Source organism: Nomascus leucogenys, chromosome 14, assembly GCF_006542625.1.
Source record: "Nomascus leucogenys isolate Asia chromosome 14, Asia_NLE_v1, whole genome shotgun sequence".
NCBI classification, from domain to species: domain Eukaryota; kingdom Metazoa; phylum Chordata; class Mammalia; order Primates; family Hylobatidae; genus Nomascus; species Nomascus leucogenys.
Genome location: NC_044394.1, coordinates 2,454,124 through 2,473,109, shown reverse-complemented (window position 1 = coordinate 2,473,109; position 18,986 = coordinate 2,454,124).

The window sequence follows — 18,986 nt, the reverse complement described above, 5'->3', positions numbered from 1 at the left end:
TTAAAAAATAATGTTGCTACAATAAGCATAATGTTTGGCATAAATATTTTTCTTCATTTCCATTTATTTCATCAGGAAACATTCTCAGACTGAGAATTGCCAGATCAAAGTATGAATACTTGTTTCAATTACATACTGCCAAAATGTTTATTTCAAAGTAGTTGTCCTAATTTATACTTTCACAGTCTGTTGACATTTTCTTTTGTTATTGTTAGTATTGTATATCAAGGACAATATACACTGTTCCATACAATGTCTTTAATAATTATTGAGGGTAACACTGATTATTATTCAAAAGACTAGAGATGGCTAGGCTTTCTGTGAATGCCTTTGAAATTTTTCATACTCCTGAATGATCGACACAATGCTAAATAAAAAGTAGCTGTGCAGCTTGAATATCCCCATCCTAACCTCTTCAAATATTTTTACCTTCAAGCATACCCCTTATGCCTTTACTTAATGAAGAGTTGCCTTAAAATAAAACACAAAACAAACAAATAAATTATACATTCTACTATTTAACGATCTTGACTCTGTTGATTAATTATTTTTCCTAAAAACAAGCCTCGGTAATTTTTACAGAATTGTGTTCTTATTTTTTAAATTGTCCTCGGTGCAGTTGGTTCCTTTTTGAGTATTACATCACATATATTATTGACCCACTGATGTTTTTACAATGTTTCCTCTTTCCAGATGTTCATTAGTCCTTATGGAATTTGACATGTGACTAGATGTTGTCTTTACTGAAGGAAAGTTTTGATCTCTAATATTAAATTACTTGAAACATGCATCACAGCAGAACATATATTAGAGAAGAAAAGCCTAAAAAGAGATGTTTACCTCCAGAGGAACCCTCTTAAGTATTCACTTGGGTACTGATCAGTGCATGCATCTGAGGAAACTTCTTAAGACATGGGAAATAACTACTTGAAAGGATTAGTGGAAACAGTGTCTAAAGCTCACATAGAGCTCAAGTAGTGCCCATTTCCTATGAGCAGAGTAGAAACCTCATAATTCATTGGATGGACACAAGTTAGAGTATTAAGAAAGGCCTTTCTCCTGTTCTGTGATAAAATTAATCCTCCACTAAATACTGCTCTGGCCCCATTTAGCAAAGCTTAAGAAAAAAGGAAAGGATCAAACTACTTTCAAGAATATTTTTAGAAACATACGAATACGCAACAGCTGATTATGTAAAATACACATTGTCTGCCATATGATTAAAAAAATGAACAAACGCATGCAATGAAGCAGTAAAATAGAACCTATAAGAAGGAGAATCTAGTCACTAGCCAATCATTAGTGACAGATGACAGAATTAAAAGACATGAATATTTATAGTTATTTTAGCAATATGTAATATGTCCAAAAAGCTAGAAGAAGAAAGACTAAAAAAATTTTAGTAGAAATATAGAAGATATGAAAAAGACCCCAAACAAAATTATAGAGACAAAATCGAGAATTTCTGAGATAAAAAAAATACTGTATATGAGATGAATGACAGATTAGACATTGCAGAAGAAAAGATTAGTGAACTTGAAGACATACCAACAGACGCTATCCAAAATTAAACAGCAAGAGAAAAACATTTTGAAAACATAAAACATCTTTGAACTGTTAGCCAAATTCAAAAAGCCAAATGTATATGAAATTTCCATCTGGCATTATATTTCTTCTCTTTGCAGAAGTTCCCTGAATATACTTTACAGAGAATTTTTGTTGGTAATAATTTACCTTTGTATATACAAAAGCATCACTGTTTTGTCTTTTTAAAATAAATATAGTTTTTTAAATGTTCTATTTTCTTTTATTGTGCATTATTTCTTTATTGAACAAAATACTTATTCTGTTACTCTGTAGATAATGTGTCTTTCTTTCTGGCTGCTTCAGCTTTTAATCAATTTTAATATGATATGAATTGGCATCATTTTTATCATGTTTCTTTCTCTTGGTCTTTCTGTTGCTTCTTCAATTTGGGGTTTCATAGTTTTATAAAATTTAAAATATGTTTAGATAACTGTGTAAAATATATTACCAGATCTCCCTCTGATGCTGCTTTTTGGGAACTGCAATTAAGCACATACTTGGCTTGTGGATGTTGATCCATATAAACAATCATATTAAATGTAAATGATTTTAATTTTCCAGCTGAAAGTCAGAGATCATCAGATAGGATTTTACAAAAAAGCAAGACCCAACTATATAATGCTTACAATAAACAGTTTATATGTAAAAACATTGGTTTGTTTTAAAAAAATGAAAAAAATGGGCCAGGCACAGTGGTTCACGTCTATAATCCCAGCACTTTGGGAGGCCGAGGCGGGCGGATCACGAGGTCAAGAGATCGAGACCATCCTGACACGGTGAAATCCCGTCTCTATTAAAAATACAAAAAAAAAAAAAAAAAAAAAAAAATTAGCCAGGCATGGTGGCCAGCGCCTGTAGTCCCAGCTACTCGGGAGGCTGAGGCAGGAGAATGGCTTGAACCTGGGAGGTGGAGCTTGCAGTGGGCCAAGATCCTGCCACTGCACTCCGGCCTGGGTGACAGAGTGAGACTCTGTCTCAACAAAAAAGAAAAAAATGTATACTAAGATTAATCAGTAAAAACTGAAGTAGCTATATTAATATTAGACAAAGCATACTTCCGTACCAGAAATATTATCAGAGATAAAAAGGTTAGTTAATAAAGAATAAAGTGCTCAATGCATCAAGAGGACACAATCATTGTAAACACTAATGCAGTGACTTATTGAACTTCAAAATATTTGAAGCAAAAAAATGAGACAGTTGCAAGGGGAAATAAAATTCGAAATTATTATCAGCGATTTTAACATTGCTTTCTCGATAACTGATAAATAAGCAAGAGAAAATAGTAAGGGTAAGAAAGAACTGAGCCAACTATCAACACCAAGTCGACTTCAGAGACTTAATGTATCCCAAGCATAAAAATACACGTTGTGTTGTACACGCAATATTTACCAAGGACAGATGTTAGCACACTTTTTCCGCAAAAAGCAATTAGTGTTTTAAGCTTTTCAGGCCTTTGTAGTTTCTGTCACATATTCTTTGTTTTTGCAATCCTTTAAAAATGTAACAATCACTGCTAACTTATCAGCCACACAAAGAATCCCAAGGCCATATTTGCCCTGCAGGTCATTCAGGTAGACATTCAGCTTAGAAAGTATGATCTCTGACATGGTAGAATTTAATTTGAAATCACAAACAAAAAGGTATTTTGAAAACACCCAAGTAATTAGAAACCAAAAAAAAAAAAAAACTTTCAAAAAACTTATAAGTCAAGAAACTATACAAAGGGGAAATCAGAACATATTCTGAACTGAAGAAAAACGGAGAAAAAAGTGCATATTTTCAAAATCTGTGGGATGTAACTATAGCCATATTTATTAGACAATATATAAACATAAATGCCTAATAAAGAAGAAAGGTCTGAAATTAGCAACCTCAGTTTTTTCTCCTTAAGAACTAGAAAGTGAGAGCAAATACAGACCAAAAGAAACATGAGAATTTGGGGCAAAAGCTTGAAGTGGAAACAAATGAAACAGAAAAGAGAAAAAAGAAAAAAAAATCAATGGATCGAAGTTAATTATTTGATGATATCAACAAAATTGACAAAATTCCAGAGCCAGACTGATCAGAAAAAATAAGAAAGCATAAGTTAGCTGCTGTAGGAACATGAAAGGAGACATTACAGATTTAAAGACATTAACAGGATAACATTATGAATAACGTTATGCTAATAAAATTGACAATTTAGGCAAAACGAGCATGCATTGCAATGCATAAACTACCAAAGTAAATGATAGTTTACTCAAATGGAATTAGATAGCTTTAATAACCCTATATCTGTTAAATAAGTTACTTTTGTAGTGAAAAAAAATTAAAAAAAAAAACCTTCTAATAACAAAATAAAACACCGAACCAAGATGGCTCCAATGGTGAATTCTACCAAACATTTCAGGAAAACACTATATGAATTTAAACAAACTCTTCCAGAAAATGTGTGACAAAGGAATATTTGCAAACTAATGTTATCAGGAAAGCCTTACACTATTACAAAAATTGGACAAAGACATGCTATGAAAAGAAAACTATAAATGACTATCCTTCATGAACAAATACAGAAATTCTTAAGAAAATTTTAGCAAAGTGAATCCAACAATATATGAAAGACTAGAATACCAGGACCAAGTGGAATTTATTGCAGGAATGATGCATAACTCAGTTTATTATTTAAAAATTAATAATATTGACCATATTAACAAACTAAATAAAATAGACACATGATAATCTCAATAGATGCAGAAAATATATTTGACAAATTCTAACATCCATTCCTGATAAAAATTCTTAGAAAACTAGAAATAGAATGATACTTCTCAAACTACAAAAGACATTCAAAGAAAGTCTGTAGGTAACATCATGTTTAATAATGAAAGCCTCTTTTAAATGATTATTGTTTTCCCCCTTAAATCAAGAACAAGGCAAGGATGTCTGCTCTCACCAATTCTATTCAACAGTGTATTACAAGTGCTAGCCAGTGCAATCAGGCACGAAAACAAAATTAACTGCATCCATATTGAAAATAAATAATTAAAAGAATAAATAACTTGGTCTTTATTCACAGATACATGATGATTTATATAGAAAATCCAGTGGAATCTACAGAAAAGCTGGTAATGAGAGTTTAGCAGAATTTCAGAATACAAGGTCAATATGTAAAATCAGTTGTGCTTTTATATACTAATAATGGGTAATCAGACATTGATATTTAATTGATATTCATTAAAAGAATTAAAATATATGAAATAATTGAGATAAATCTGGCAAAACAAATGGAAGACTTTTAGACTGAAAAACATTAAAACATTGCTGAGAGAAATTTTTACAAAATATCTTAGTAAAGAGAGACATATAATTTTCATCAGTCAGATAATTCGATATTATTCAGGTATCTTAGATATGACACCAAAGCATGATCTACTAAATAAAGTATTGGTAAATCAGACTTCATCAAAATTAATAACTTTTGGTATTTCAAAGACACTGTTAAGAGAATGAAAATACAAACCCTAGACTTGGAGAAAATATTTGTTAATCACATATTTGATAATGGATGTGTATTCTGAATATATAATACACTCTCAAAATTTACAATAATAAGAAAACAGATAACCAATACCCAGGAAGATATAGGGATGGCAAATAAGCACATGAAAATATTCTTGACATTATTAATTATAAGTGGCATGCAAATTAGAACTATGATGAGATATTACCACTGATCTATAAAAAGAGCAAAAATGTAAATATGTGACCATACCAACTATTAATGAGGATGTAGAGTAACTGGAACTCTTCATGCATTGGTGCTGAGAATGTGAAAAAAAACAACAACTTTGGAAAATACTGTGGCAATTTCCTAAAAAGTTAAATATAAACCTACCATAAGATCCAATTATTCTACTCCTTGGTGTTAGTACCAAGTAAAATGAAAGTATGTGCCTATATACAGACTGATACACAAATGTGTTCAGAAGTTTTACTTGTGATAGCAAAAATTAAAAACAACTTTTCATCAACAGATAAATATGAAAACATTATGATATATGCATACAATAAATTCCACTCTACAATAAAAAGTAATACATTTGGTACATTCTACTACACGAATGAGTCTCAAAAGAATTATTCTGAGAGAAGATTTAAGATTTAAAAAAAGTATCACACTGCATGAACAATTTCACGTATTTAAATTCTACAAAAAGACACAAACCAGTAGCGTGATTGTTGAGGGGAGGAGAAGAGGGAGGTATTACAAAGGGACACGTGAAAACTTTTTGGAGTGATGTGTATATATAATGTATTGATTATGGTGATTATGATGAGCATGTATGCACATTGAAACATAAAATTATATATTTTCAGTATGCAGTTTACTGTGTGTTAATTATGCCTCAACAAAGCTGTTAAAATCATTTTGTATTGTGACAACTATTAAACATTAATTATGGCATTCCCTTAACCTCTCGCTAAATTTTAATGGTTTTAGATAATAATAGTACACACTTTTCAATTGAATAAATATCATTAAAGAAGGAAACAAATGAGTATAAAACAAATTAATATATCTTTGTCTGGACCCAGAAAATTTAGAAACCTGATGGAAATCAAGGCAAGTTTTTTTTTTTTTTTTTTCTAACTTTTATTTTAGGTTTGGGGGCACCTGTGAAGGTTTGTTACATAGGTAAACGTGTGTCATGGAGGTTCGTTGTACATGTTATTTCATCACTCAGGTGTTAAGCCCAGTACCTGATACTTACCTTTTCTGCTCCTTTTCCTCCTCCTACCCTCCACCCTCAAGTACATCCCAGTGTCTATTGTTTCCTTCTTTGTGTTCATAAGTTCTTATTATTTAACTCCCACTTGTAACGGAGAACACGTGGTATTTGGTTTTCTGTTCCTGCAGTCATTTGCTAAGGATAACAGCCTCCAGCTCCATCCGTGTTCCCACAAAAGACGTGATCTTGTTCTTGTTTATGGCTGCCTGGTATTCCGTGGTGTATATATACCACATTTTCTTTATCCAATCTGTCATTGATAGGCAACAAATGGATGTAGACTGGATTATTTTGGTGAACAAACTAGGAAATATCATAACTGGTCTTCTGCACGTGTCAACATCTTAGCACCTCTATTTGAAAGGAAGAAGCAAAGATTAAACTGATTCATTAACATCAATGTATAATCCTAATGAGAAAGACATGCACATTTTGTACATTACATAGAAGGAGATGAGTGGGAGACTAAGAAATGGATTCACTAAAGATCGTAGCCCAAACTATTTACATTTAAGTCATCAGAAAATATTCTTATTTTTACATATTTTTGCCAATTTCATTTCTTCTGCATTTTTCACTTGTAATGACCAGTACCTGTTCATAAACAGAAAGTACAACTATCAGATTCATTTATGTATCTCTTATTTAATATTCATGTCAAGAATAATCATGTCCGGAAGGATTTTTCATTTTATCAAACAATAAGTATTTCAATATTATATGTTAATAAGTAAGGCCTTGAGCTAAGTATGTGGGGGATAAACAAAACGGTATCACCTCTGCCTTCCTGGAACTTACAATCTAATTGAGAGGATGAGAATAATTATAGCTCAGTAAATTATTAGTGTTCAAGAGTGAAGAAAAGTTCTAGAAATGGGTAAAATGATAAAAGCTAATATGCCCTCATTTAGAACTTGAGTAATCAGATAGTGGAAGAAAGCATTGAGAGTTTCATTTTTACTTTATATACTTGTTCATAATTAACACGGAGCACATTTTTATATTTATAAATTATCTTGGAAAATCAGAATCCATTCCCTCTGATATTAGAATAAATATCAAAACCCTCAGCATTGCTTTCAGGCCGTTTGCAATCTGACCTCTGCCTTCCTTTCAGTCTTAATTTCCCTGGGGGTTCTTCCTTGTCTTATCACAGCACTCTGTTATTTCCTTTGCAGCAATTATTAAAACCTACATTGACGTTAAATCTATCTGTCTGTCAATTTTTGAATATTCCCCATTATTCTTTGGTCATCATTTTTTTTTGCAACTGCTTGTCATGGTGCAGGGAATCAATAAATACTTGTGTAATGAATGAGTGGCTAGCTACAAAACTTAAATTCCTATAGACAAACTTCACAGAAATGTCTGTTAATTCTAAAAATATCTATAAAATTTTATCAAGGGACATAAACAATTCTTTCATAAATAAGTATTCTATAACATTGGATAGAAAGATGCAATATTTTAAAGATGGTATATCTCTTCAAATAAATGTACAACTCTAATAAAATCACAATCAAAATCCCAAGTGGACCTTTAAACCTCAGGTTTAGTTTTTATATAGTTGATTTGGATGAATTAACTGGTGAAAATTATTAAATGCTTTGATATAGAGAAATTGTAAGGTAGGGAGCAGTTGCTTCCTCTTTAAGATACTGGAACATATAACAAAAAAAATCAAATGTAAAATTTAGGTGTTAGAAAAATAGAGTGACGAATGTACCAGAAAAAGAGGAAAAAAAAACTTCAAATTTTACCTAATAATAGTAATATTTCATAGCTACCATATGTATTACACATTTTCTTAGTTACAAATATGAAAATATGTGAGAAATAACAATTTCTATCTCACACAATGTTATTTCTGACTGAATTTCAAAATAATTATTAATTATAGAATATTTATAAGTTGGACACTAACATATTTCAATATTTTTCCACTTGTCTGAGTATCCCTTCATGTGTGTATGTGTATAATAGTAAAGAAGAGTTTCTAAAATTTGAAGCAAGGTAAAAAACCATGTATTAGTACATAAAAAATTATGTAGTCAAAAGCCAAATAAAATGGAAAAAAATAATAGGTGGAAAAAATACTTGCAGTATAATGATCATCAGGAAGCATTAATCCTATATGAAAGCATTCTTGAAACCAACATAAACAACTAAACATACCTATTAGAAAAAAATATAAAAGTGAAAGGAAATTTCCAAAAAATAAGTAAAAAGTGGCCCACAAAATATGTGAGTATACACAGAAATATATATATATATATATGAATCAAACTCAATGTCAAGTAAATATAAAGTATTATGACAGTAGGTAGTATTTCTCAGCTGTTACCTTTTCAAAAGTGATATATTTTTTTAATGAAAATAATTAGGGCTGGTTAGGAAGTTTCAGCTGGTCAGGAAGGCATTATGAATCTGATAACGAGTCGCTATTTTACACTGTTGGTCCTCCTTATCTGCCAGTTTGGCATCTTCTGATTCAACCAACTGCAGATCAAATATTTTCCTTAAAAAAAATAATAAGGAATAGCTACAGCAACAAAAAATACAAACAAAAATACAGTATAACAATGACTTAAATAATATTTACATTGTATTAAGTATTATAAGTAATCTAGAGGTAGTTTATAAGGAGGACATAAATTATATGCAAATACTAAGCCATTTTATATAAGAGACTAGAGCATCCATGGAATTTGGTATCCGAGGGTCAGTCCTGGAGCTAATACTCCGCCTACACCCAAGGACTGCACTTACACCATTTTGAAGAATAATTACTCTTCTAACATTTTTATAGAAAGTTATTTATCACAGTATTAATTTAATAAGACACTGAAAACCACTAAGTGACTAACAATATAGAATTGGTTAAATTGCATTACTTATATAATATATTCATAGATATTAGAAATACTTCTTTAGATGAATATGTAATGAAAGGAAAAATTTTCAATTTTTATCATTGATTTGAAAAACTACAAAGTGATATAGATATACTCTCAGGTTTTTGAAAAATTGTTTGAAGGCATTATAAAAATTAAAAGAATGCCTATTTCCAGCTAGTGTTTTGGATGAACTTCATGCAATTTTGTGTTTTTTCTTTATTATGCAAACTTATACAATAAACTTTTATTAATTTTATGAACATTATAGGGCCTATAAAAGCTATTTTCTTAATAAAAATATTTGCATAGCATTTTTCTTGCTTGCTTCTTTTTGTTTGTTTACCAGGGGATTGTAGTAGAGGGTGTGTTTTTAATTTAATGTAATAAAAATTCACATGCCCTGGTGTATTTCATTTTATGATTTTCACCCATGGGGCCATTATTTCCTTGTTAAGTGTCTTCACATAGAAAAACAGTCAGCATGTATAATGAGAAATGCCTTTCCTAAATAAACGGAATAACATTGAAAGTAGCTACTGGGCAGAAAGTCTCTCTTCGGGAATTCTGCTGTTAGGTCTCTAGGTTCCCATTCAAAGATGTGGTTTAACAATTTCACAGCTGGAATCCAAATAGTATTAATAGTCATTCTATGTTTCCCCAAAGGGGCCAGCATAACTTCTTTTCATAGTAAAGTCTGTATGGCATAGGAACAAAGTATGAAAAAAAAGAAGAATCCACGATTACCGTGCCTGGCTGCTGCTTGACTGCTGGCTATGCTAATGAGCAACCTGCCACCGCAGGCAAGCCAATGGAACTCTCTCAATCCGTTTTCTCCTCTGAAAATATATGAGCATACTGATTCTTAATTTGTATTATTTCGTGATGATTAAAATTAAAATGTTGAAAGCACCAGGCTTCCTATTATGTTTTATCATAGTGGGTCTTATGATATGGGATCTTTCAGCAAGCAATCTTTCATCACACACTGGGGCCTGTCGTAGGGTGGGGGACTGGGGGAGGGATAGCATTAGGAGAAATACCTAATGTAAATGACGAGTTAATGGGTTCAGCGAACCAACATGGCACATGTAAACCCATGTAACAAACCTGCACGTTGTGCACATGTACCCTAGAACTTAAAGTATATATAAAAAAAAGATCACTTTCATTCTTTCGCTTATTTCATCCACTTATTTATTCGTTCCTTCACAATGATTATCCCCTATTAAATGCAAGACACTGTATGGTGCTTTCTTTGTAACATAGTATAATTAATTAACTACCCTTTCTAAAACACAACTGTGTCTTTGTTTACTTAAGCTTGTGCCTAATGACCCCAGCATTTTGTGAAATGGATTTTTGTTTACCCCAGTCATAATTGTATTTGCTTGGATGAGCAGAAAAAGGCAAGAAAGAGCATGTTAAAAAATAAACAATTTCCTATAATCCTTCTACCCAAGGGTCATGTGCATACAGACATGCACACAGACACACACACGCGTATTTCTAATATTAGTAAAGTTTTTAGTACTTTTTTATCAGCTATTTAGTACTAAACCTGAATAAAGATGCCATGAGAACAGTTTTCATAATCTTGGCTATATAGCACTCTCTTGCTCCCCCTGGTCTGAAGGATAACTGATTGAGACCTAGCACACAAACCACAACACTGTTAGGAGGTATTCAGAATGGCTAAAATTGAAAAAAATCTGGTGCATGAATATGTGAACAAGGGTGACTCTTTTTGGAAAGAGAGGTATATCTTTACTCTCAGTTAGAAGCATGTATTGGGAGAAATATTTTCTAATACAAAGGCCCAGGGTGGGAAGGAAATTTTGAAAGTTTAACCTACCCTGGCATATCTTGCAAACCTAGAACTGGTTTTCTTCCTCGTGAATTATTCAATCCTTTTTCCTTCTTTCCCTCAAGGTTATTTAGGGTAAAAACAAGAGACTACTTATATTATGGATTCCCATACTGAGAAATGGAAGATAATGAAGGCAAGGAAAGAATCAATGATTATCAGGGCTGCCAGCTGACAGCATCCATGTCACCTGTAAGTGAATCTAATCCCTTCCCTTGTGTCTCTTCAAAGCCTTGCATCATTTGAAGGATCACAGATTAGCTGCCATTGTGTTTTTGATGTAGGTAAAACTGATTACTAAGTCACATGCTTTTCTTTTTCACCATTATTCACAATTTTAACAGCTAATATGAAATGCCAATCTGCCACTAATTGAAAATTGATTTTGGAATCAATTAAACAGCCAACTCAGTTAAGAAGAACACATAGAGAAGTTTTATCAGCAGCCTCTGTTCCCAGTGGAAGTCTCTGTTAAGTTTCTCTGGCTGAGGACTTAGTACTAATTCACAGCTCTCTTGCAATCCAAAGAACAATCTGCATGTTTAGCTATTGAACATGGAGGGATAATTTTACTATGAGGACTCTAATTTTAGGGTTACCACAAGGTAAGATAAATAAGGACTCTAATTCCAGGGTTACCACAAGGTAGGATAAATTATACCTTCGGAAAGATAATGTAAATTGTATTTAAAAGTTATGGCCAAAGAAAAATAGTTAAGTATGGCTTATTTTTTCCATCCCTAACCCTACGAATTTTATGATTCTTGGGTGTCAGACTAAATGTTTCAAATAAAAATTTTTTTTAACTTTTATTCTAGGCTCTGGGGTACATGAGAAGGTTTGTTATATACGTAAATTTCATGTTACAGGGGTTTGGTATACAGACTATTTTGTCACCAAGGTAATACGTATTGTACCTGATAGGTAGGTTTGTTTGTTTTTTGAGACAGAGTCTCGCTCTATTCCCCAGGCTGGAGTGCAATGTGACCTTGGCTCACAGCAACCTCCGCCTCCCGGGTTTAAGCAGTTCTCCTGCCTCAGCCTCCCAAGTAGCTGGTACTACAGGAGCATGCCATGATGCCTGGCTAATTCTTGTATTTTTAGTAGAGATGGGGTTTCACCATGTTGGCCAGGCTGGTCTTGAACTCTTGACCTCAAATGATCTGCCCACCTCAGTTTTCCAAAATGCTGGGATTATAGGCATGAGCCACTGTGCCTGGCCCTGATAAGTAGCTTTTGATCCTCACCTTCCTCTCTCCATCTACTCTCAAGTAAGCCCTAGTGTCTAGTATTACCTTCTTTGTATCCATATGTACTCAATGTTTAGCTCTTACTTACGAATAAGAACATGAGTTATTTGGTTTTCTGTTTCTGTGTTAGTTTGCTTAGGATAATGGCCTCCAGCTCCATCCATGTTGCCGCAAATAACAAGATCTCTATTTTTATGACTGCATAGTATTCCATAGTATACCACATAGTTTGCTTAGGATAATGGCCTCCAGCTCCATCCATGTTGCCGCAAATAACAAGATCTCTATTTTTCTGACTGTATGGGATTCCATGGTGTATATGTACCACATTTTCTTAATCCAGTATACTGTTGATGGGCACTTAGGTTGATTCCATGTCTTTACTATTGTGAATGGTGCTATGATGAACATCTGTGTGCATGTGCCTTTATGGTATAATGATTTATATTCCTTGGAGTATATATGCAATTATGGGATTGCTAGGTTGAATGGTAATTCTGCTTTGAGTTCTTTGAGAAATTGCCAAACTGCTGCCCACAATGGCTGAACTACTTTACATTCCCAACAGCAGTGTATAAGTGTTCCCTTTTCTCTGCAACCTCACCAGCATCTGTTGTTTTTTGACTTTGTAATGATAGCCATTCTGACTGGTGTGAGATGGTGTTTCATTGTGGTTTTGATTTGCATTTCTCTAAAGATTAGTGATTGGCTTTTTTTTTATGTGATTGTCTGCCGCGTGTGTGTTTTCTTTTGAAAAGTGTCTGTTCATGTCCTTTGCCCACTTTTTAACAGGGTTGTTTGAATTTGCTTCTTGATTTGTTTAAGCTCCTTATAGATTCTGAATATTAGACCTTTGTTGGATGCGTAGTTTGCAAATATTTTCTCCCATTGTGTAGGTTGTCTGTTTATTCTGTCTTTTGCTGTATGGAAGCTCTTTAGTTTAATTAGGTCTCATTTGTCAATTTGTTTGTTGTGGCAGTTGCTTTCAGCATCTTTGTTATGAAATCCTTGCCAGGTCCCTTGTCCAGAATAGTATTTCCTAGGTTATCTTCCAGGTTTTTATAGTTTTAGGTTTTAGATTTAAGTCTTTAATCTAATTTCAGTTGCATTTTGTATATGGTGTAAGAAGTGGGTCCAGTTTCAATCTTGTGCACATCAACTAACAATCTTAAGATGTGGACTTGATCATTCTAATATAGTAGATGTGGAAAATGTAATAAAACATTTGACTAGGTCTCAAATCTAGAAGAGTTTATCTCCTTCTGGTACGCTAGGCTGTAACTTGTAATTACACTACATACTCTTTGTTGAGAATTCACTGTTGCCATACTCTGCACTGTTTTATGTGCATTATCTCATTTAATGTTCAAATAAGCCCTATGGTGTAGTTACAATTATTCCTCATCATTTTCTAGATGATAAACCTGAGCCTTAGAAAATAAAATTAGTATTCCTAAGGTCTCACAGCTAGTGAAAAAGAGAGCAAGATCTTTTAAGCAGTCCTTGACTGCATCTTTTATTCTCATCCACTAGACTATGCCATTGTCACTACTTTATCTGTACTTGCAAATAGTTTATATAGATTGTTATTAATAATAGAGTGGGCATGTGGACACTGAGAAGCAATAAGGAGGTTAAGTGGATGATAGTGCATGACTATTGAGATTCAGCCTTGAGAAAGTCAAATTCCCCAGAGTGCTGAGGCTCCTACATGTCTGTTAGGGTGGAGAGACATGTGGTTAAAGGGGTGAGCTGAACAAGGGCCTGAATTTTCCAGTGAGTTCTATTCTGTTTCCTCATGTTGTTTATTTGAGGGCTGTCAAAGATGTACAGCACTTTATGCAGCAGAGAGGAATTAAAGCAGACCTTGCCTGTGCACATACTTCCAAAATAAACAAACAAAATTTCTCCCCTATCCAACCTTTTAAGTACGCCAATGAAGTCTTTGCAGAGCTTTTCCAATGAGAGTATCCTAGATACTTGGGGTCATGGCATTACATTTACATTAGGGAGACAGAAGCTGCAATCTAAACAAAGTAAACAAGTCTGCTAGTGCCTGCCTCTTAAACTAGCCAGGTAGTAGGGTATTTGAGAGTTTAGATAGCCATGCATGTTATATAGGCAGGAAGCAGACAAATGTCAGTAGTACTAAGGGTGGTCTGAAAATGTTGACTTAATAAATTCAGACAATCGCCTGTGAAATTTTCAAATATCCTCAAATATGGATCATTCCTCTTCCCACCCGCAATGGCTGAATCACCATCTAACACAGAGTAGAAAAGTCATAAATAATGCCCCCAAAATATACATTTCTCTTGATATACCTTATAGTTTGTGATGAAATAATGTAAAGTAGTGAGAGAGAAGCCTCGTCTTTTTGGGGTTTCCTATATAAGGAAGTGAGACTGTGCCCTACAATGTTTGCTCAAGGGCTTATGAGGACCAAGAGCCTATTTGGAAAGAAAAGACAATGGTGGCAGGGTTTTTAGAAATATCATATATTGAATACATGTAAGTCTGACAATGCTAACTTCTTTAAAATTTCATTTCATGACTTTTTGGAATACTAGTGTTTTTTTGTTGCATGGATGAATTGTATAGTGGTGAAGTCTGAGATTTTAGTGCAACTATCAATCGAGTAATGCACATTGTACCTAATATGCAGTTTCTTATCCCTTGTGCCCCATACTCACCCTCTCCCTTCTGGGCCTTCATAGTCTTTTTTTCTTTTTTGAGATGGAATTTTACTCTTATTGCCCAGGCTGGAGTGCAATGGTGCAATCTCGGCTCACTGCAACCTCTGCCTCCAGGGTTCAAGCAATTCTCCTGCCTCAGCCTCACGAGTAGCTGGGATTACAGGTGCCAGCCATCATGGCCAGCTAATTTTTTGTATTTTTAGTAGCAACAGTGTTTCACCATGTTGGCCAGGCTGGTCTCGAACTCCTGGCCTCAAGTAATCTGCCTGCCTGGGCCTCCCAAAGTACTGGGATTACAAGCATGGGCCACCCCTCCCGGCCCTCCATAGTCTTTTATATCACTCTGTATGCCTTTGTGTACCCATAGCTTAGCTACCACTTATAAGTGAGAACATATGATATTTGATTTTCCATTCGTGAGTTACTTCACTTAGAATTATAGCCTCCGTCTCTATCCAAGTTGCTGCAAAAGACATTATTTCATTCTAATTGACAGCTGAGTAGTGCTCCATGTTGTATATGTACTCATATTCTTTATCCACTCATTGGTCGATGGGCACTTAGGTTGATTCTGAATTTTCCAGTGAGTTCTGTTCTGCAATTGTGAATTGTGCTTTGCACCACCCTAATACATGCAGGTATGGTTTGATATGATGACTTCTTTTCTTTTGGGTAGATACTCAGTAGCGGGATTGCTGAATCAAATGGTAGATCTACTTTTAGTTCTTTAAGCTATCTCCAAACCATTTTCCAGAGAAGTTGCACTAATTTACATTCCCATCAGAAGTGTTTAAATGTCCTCTCTTCACCACATCCATGCCACCATCTATTGTTTTTTGACTTGCTAATAATGGCCCATCTTGTAGGAGTAAGATGGTATCTCATTGCAGTTTTAATTTGCATTTCGCAGTGATGTTGAGCATTGTTTCATATGTCTGCTTGCCATTTGTATATCTTCTTTTGAGAAATGTCTATGTCATTTGTCCGCTTTTGAGTGGGATTATTTGTTTTCTTCTTGCTGATTTGTTTGAGTTCCTTGTGGATTGTGGATATCAGTCCTTGGTTGGATGCATATTTTACAAATATTTTCTTCCATCCTGTGGGTTGTCAGTTTACTCTGATGATTATTATTTTTGCTCTACAGATGCATTTCTGGTGTAACTATGTCCCATTTACTTATTTTCATTTTTGTTACATTTGATTTTGGGGCCTTAGTCATTAATTTTTGCCTAGGCCAATGTTCAGAAGAGTTTTTCCTAGGTTATCCTCTAGAATTTTTATGGTTTCAGGTTTTAGAATAAGTCTTTGACCAATCTTCAGTTGATTTTTGTATAAGGTGAGAGATAAAGATCCAGTTTCGTTCTTCTACATGTGGCTAGCTAGTTTTCCCAGCACCATTGATTAAATAGGGTGTTCTTTCCCTAGTTTATGTTTTTGTATGCTTTGTCAAAGATCAGTTGGTCTTAAGTATTTGGTTTTATTTCTGTGTTCTCTATTCTATTCCATTGGTCTTTGTGCCTGCTTTTATACCAGTACCATGCTGTTTTGAAAGTATAGCCTTATAGTATAATTTAAAGTCTGGTAATCCAGATTTGTTCTTTTTGCTTAGGATTGCTTTAGGTATTTGGGCTCTTTTTTTGGTTCCCTATGAATTTTAGGATTTTTTTAAAATTCTGTAAAAAATGATGTTGGTATTTTTGATAGTAATTGCATTGAATCTATAGATTGCTTTGGGCAACATGGTCATTTTCATGATATTGATTATTCCAATCCATGAGCATGGGATGTGTTCCTATTTATTTATGTCACTTATGATTTCTTTTAGCAGTGTTTCGTAGTTCTCTTTGTTGAGATATTTCACTTCCTTGGTTAAGTATAATCTTAGGGTTTTTTTTTGTTGTTTTTATAACTGTTGTAAAAGGGACTGAGTTCTTAATTTGATTCTCAGTTTTGTGGTTATTGGTGTATAGCCATGCTACTAATTTGTGTACATTGATTTTGTAACCTGACACTTTACTGAATTTGTTTATCAAATCTAGGAGTCTTTTGGAGAAGTCCTTAGGGTTTCCTAGGCATATGATCATATCATTGGCACACAGCAATACTTTGACCTCCTCTTTTCCAATTTGGATGTCCTTTGTTTGTTTTTGTTGCCTGATTGTTCTGGGTAGGACTTCAGTACTACACTGAATAGAACTGGTGGAATTGGGCATCATTGTCTTGTTCCTGTTCTCAGGAGGAATGCCTTCAACTTTTCCCCATTCATTGTGATGTTGGCTGTGGCTTTATCACAAATGGCTTTTATTGTTTTGAGGTAAGTTCCTTCTATGCCTGGTTTATCAAGTGTTTTTATCATAAAGGGATGCTGGGTTTCATTGAATGCTTTTTCTGGGTTTCATTGAATGCTTTTTCTTCATCTATTGAAATGATTATAATTCTTGTTATGTACTGTATCACATTTATTGACTTGAGTGTGATAAAACATTCTTGAATTCCTGGAGTGAAACCCTTTTGATTACAGTGTATTATAATCATTTTGATGTGCTATGGGATTGAGTTAGATGGTATTTTGTTGAGGATTTTTGCATCTATGTTCATCAGGGATATTGGTCTGTTGTTTTTTTTTTTAAAACATCCTTTCTTGATTTTGGTAACAGGGTGATAATGGTTTCATAGAATAAGTTAGGGAGGATTCTCTTTTTCTCAGTCTTTTGGAGTAATGTCAGTATAATTGGCATCAATTCTTTCAAAGTCTGGAAGCATCAGCTATGAATCCCTCTGTCCCTGGGCTTTTTTTTGTTGACATTTTTAAAATTACTAATTCAGTCTCATTGCTTGTTATTAGTGTGTTCAGGGTATCTATTTCTTCCTGGTTTAGTCTAGGAGGGTTTTATGGTTCCAGAAATTTACCTATTTCCTCTAGATTTTCTAGTTTATGTGCACTGAGGTGCTCACAGTCGTATCAAATGATCTTTTTATTTCTGTAATATCAGTTGTAATGTCTCCAGTTTCATTTCTAATTGTCCTGTGTTCTTTTCTTGGCTAATACAACTAATGGTCTATCAATTTTGCATATCTTTTCAAAGAACCAGCTATTTGTTTCATTCATGTTTTGTATTTTTTTGTTTCAATTTCATTTAGCTCTGCTCTGATCTTTTTCATTTCTTTTATTCTTCTAGCTTTAGGTTTAGTTTGTTCTAGATTGTAGTGTAAGTCCATGTTTTCTTTATTGATTTTCTGTCTCGATGATCTTCTAGTGCTGTCAGTGGAGTATTGAAGCACCCCACTATTATTGTGTTGGTATCTATCTCATTTTTTGGGTCTAGTAGTAAATGTTTTATGAATCTGGGAGCTCCAGTGCCAGATGCATATACATTTATGATTGTTATATCATCTTGCTGGATTGATCCTTATATTATTATATAATGACGTTCTTTGTCTTTTTTTTTTTTTTTTTTTTACTGTTGTTGTTTAAAAGTGACTAGTTATTCCTGCTCACTTTTGGTTTCCATTTGTGTGGAATATCTTTTTCCACTCCTTTACTTGAGTTTATTTGAATCCTTACATCTTAGGTAAGTATCTTAAGACAGCAGACATTTGATTTTTTATCCATTCTGACAATCTGTATCTTTTAAGCGGAGTATTTAGGCCATTTACAATCAATGTTAATATTTAGACATGAGGTATTGTTCAGTCATCATGTTGTTACCTAGATACTTTGTTTTTACATTGTGTTATGGTTTTATAGGCCCTGTAAGTTTTATTATATTAATAGGTTCTATTCTGGTGCCATTCAACCTTTTGTTTCAGTATTTAGAACTCTTTTTAGCATTTCTTGGGGGGCTGGTAGTGTCTGGTAGCAAAAAATTCCATCAGCATTTTTTTTTTCTCTGAAAATGACTTTATTTCTCCTTCATTTA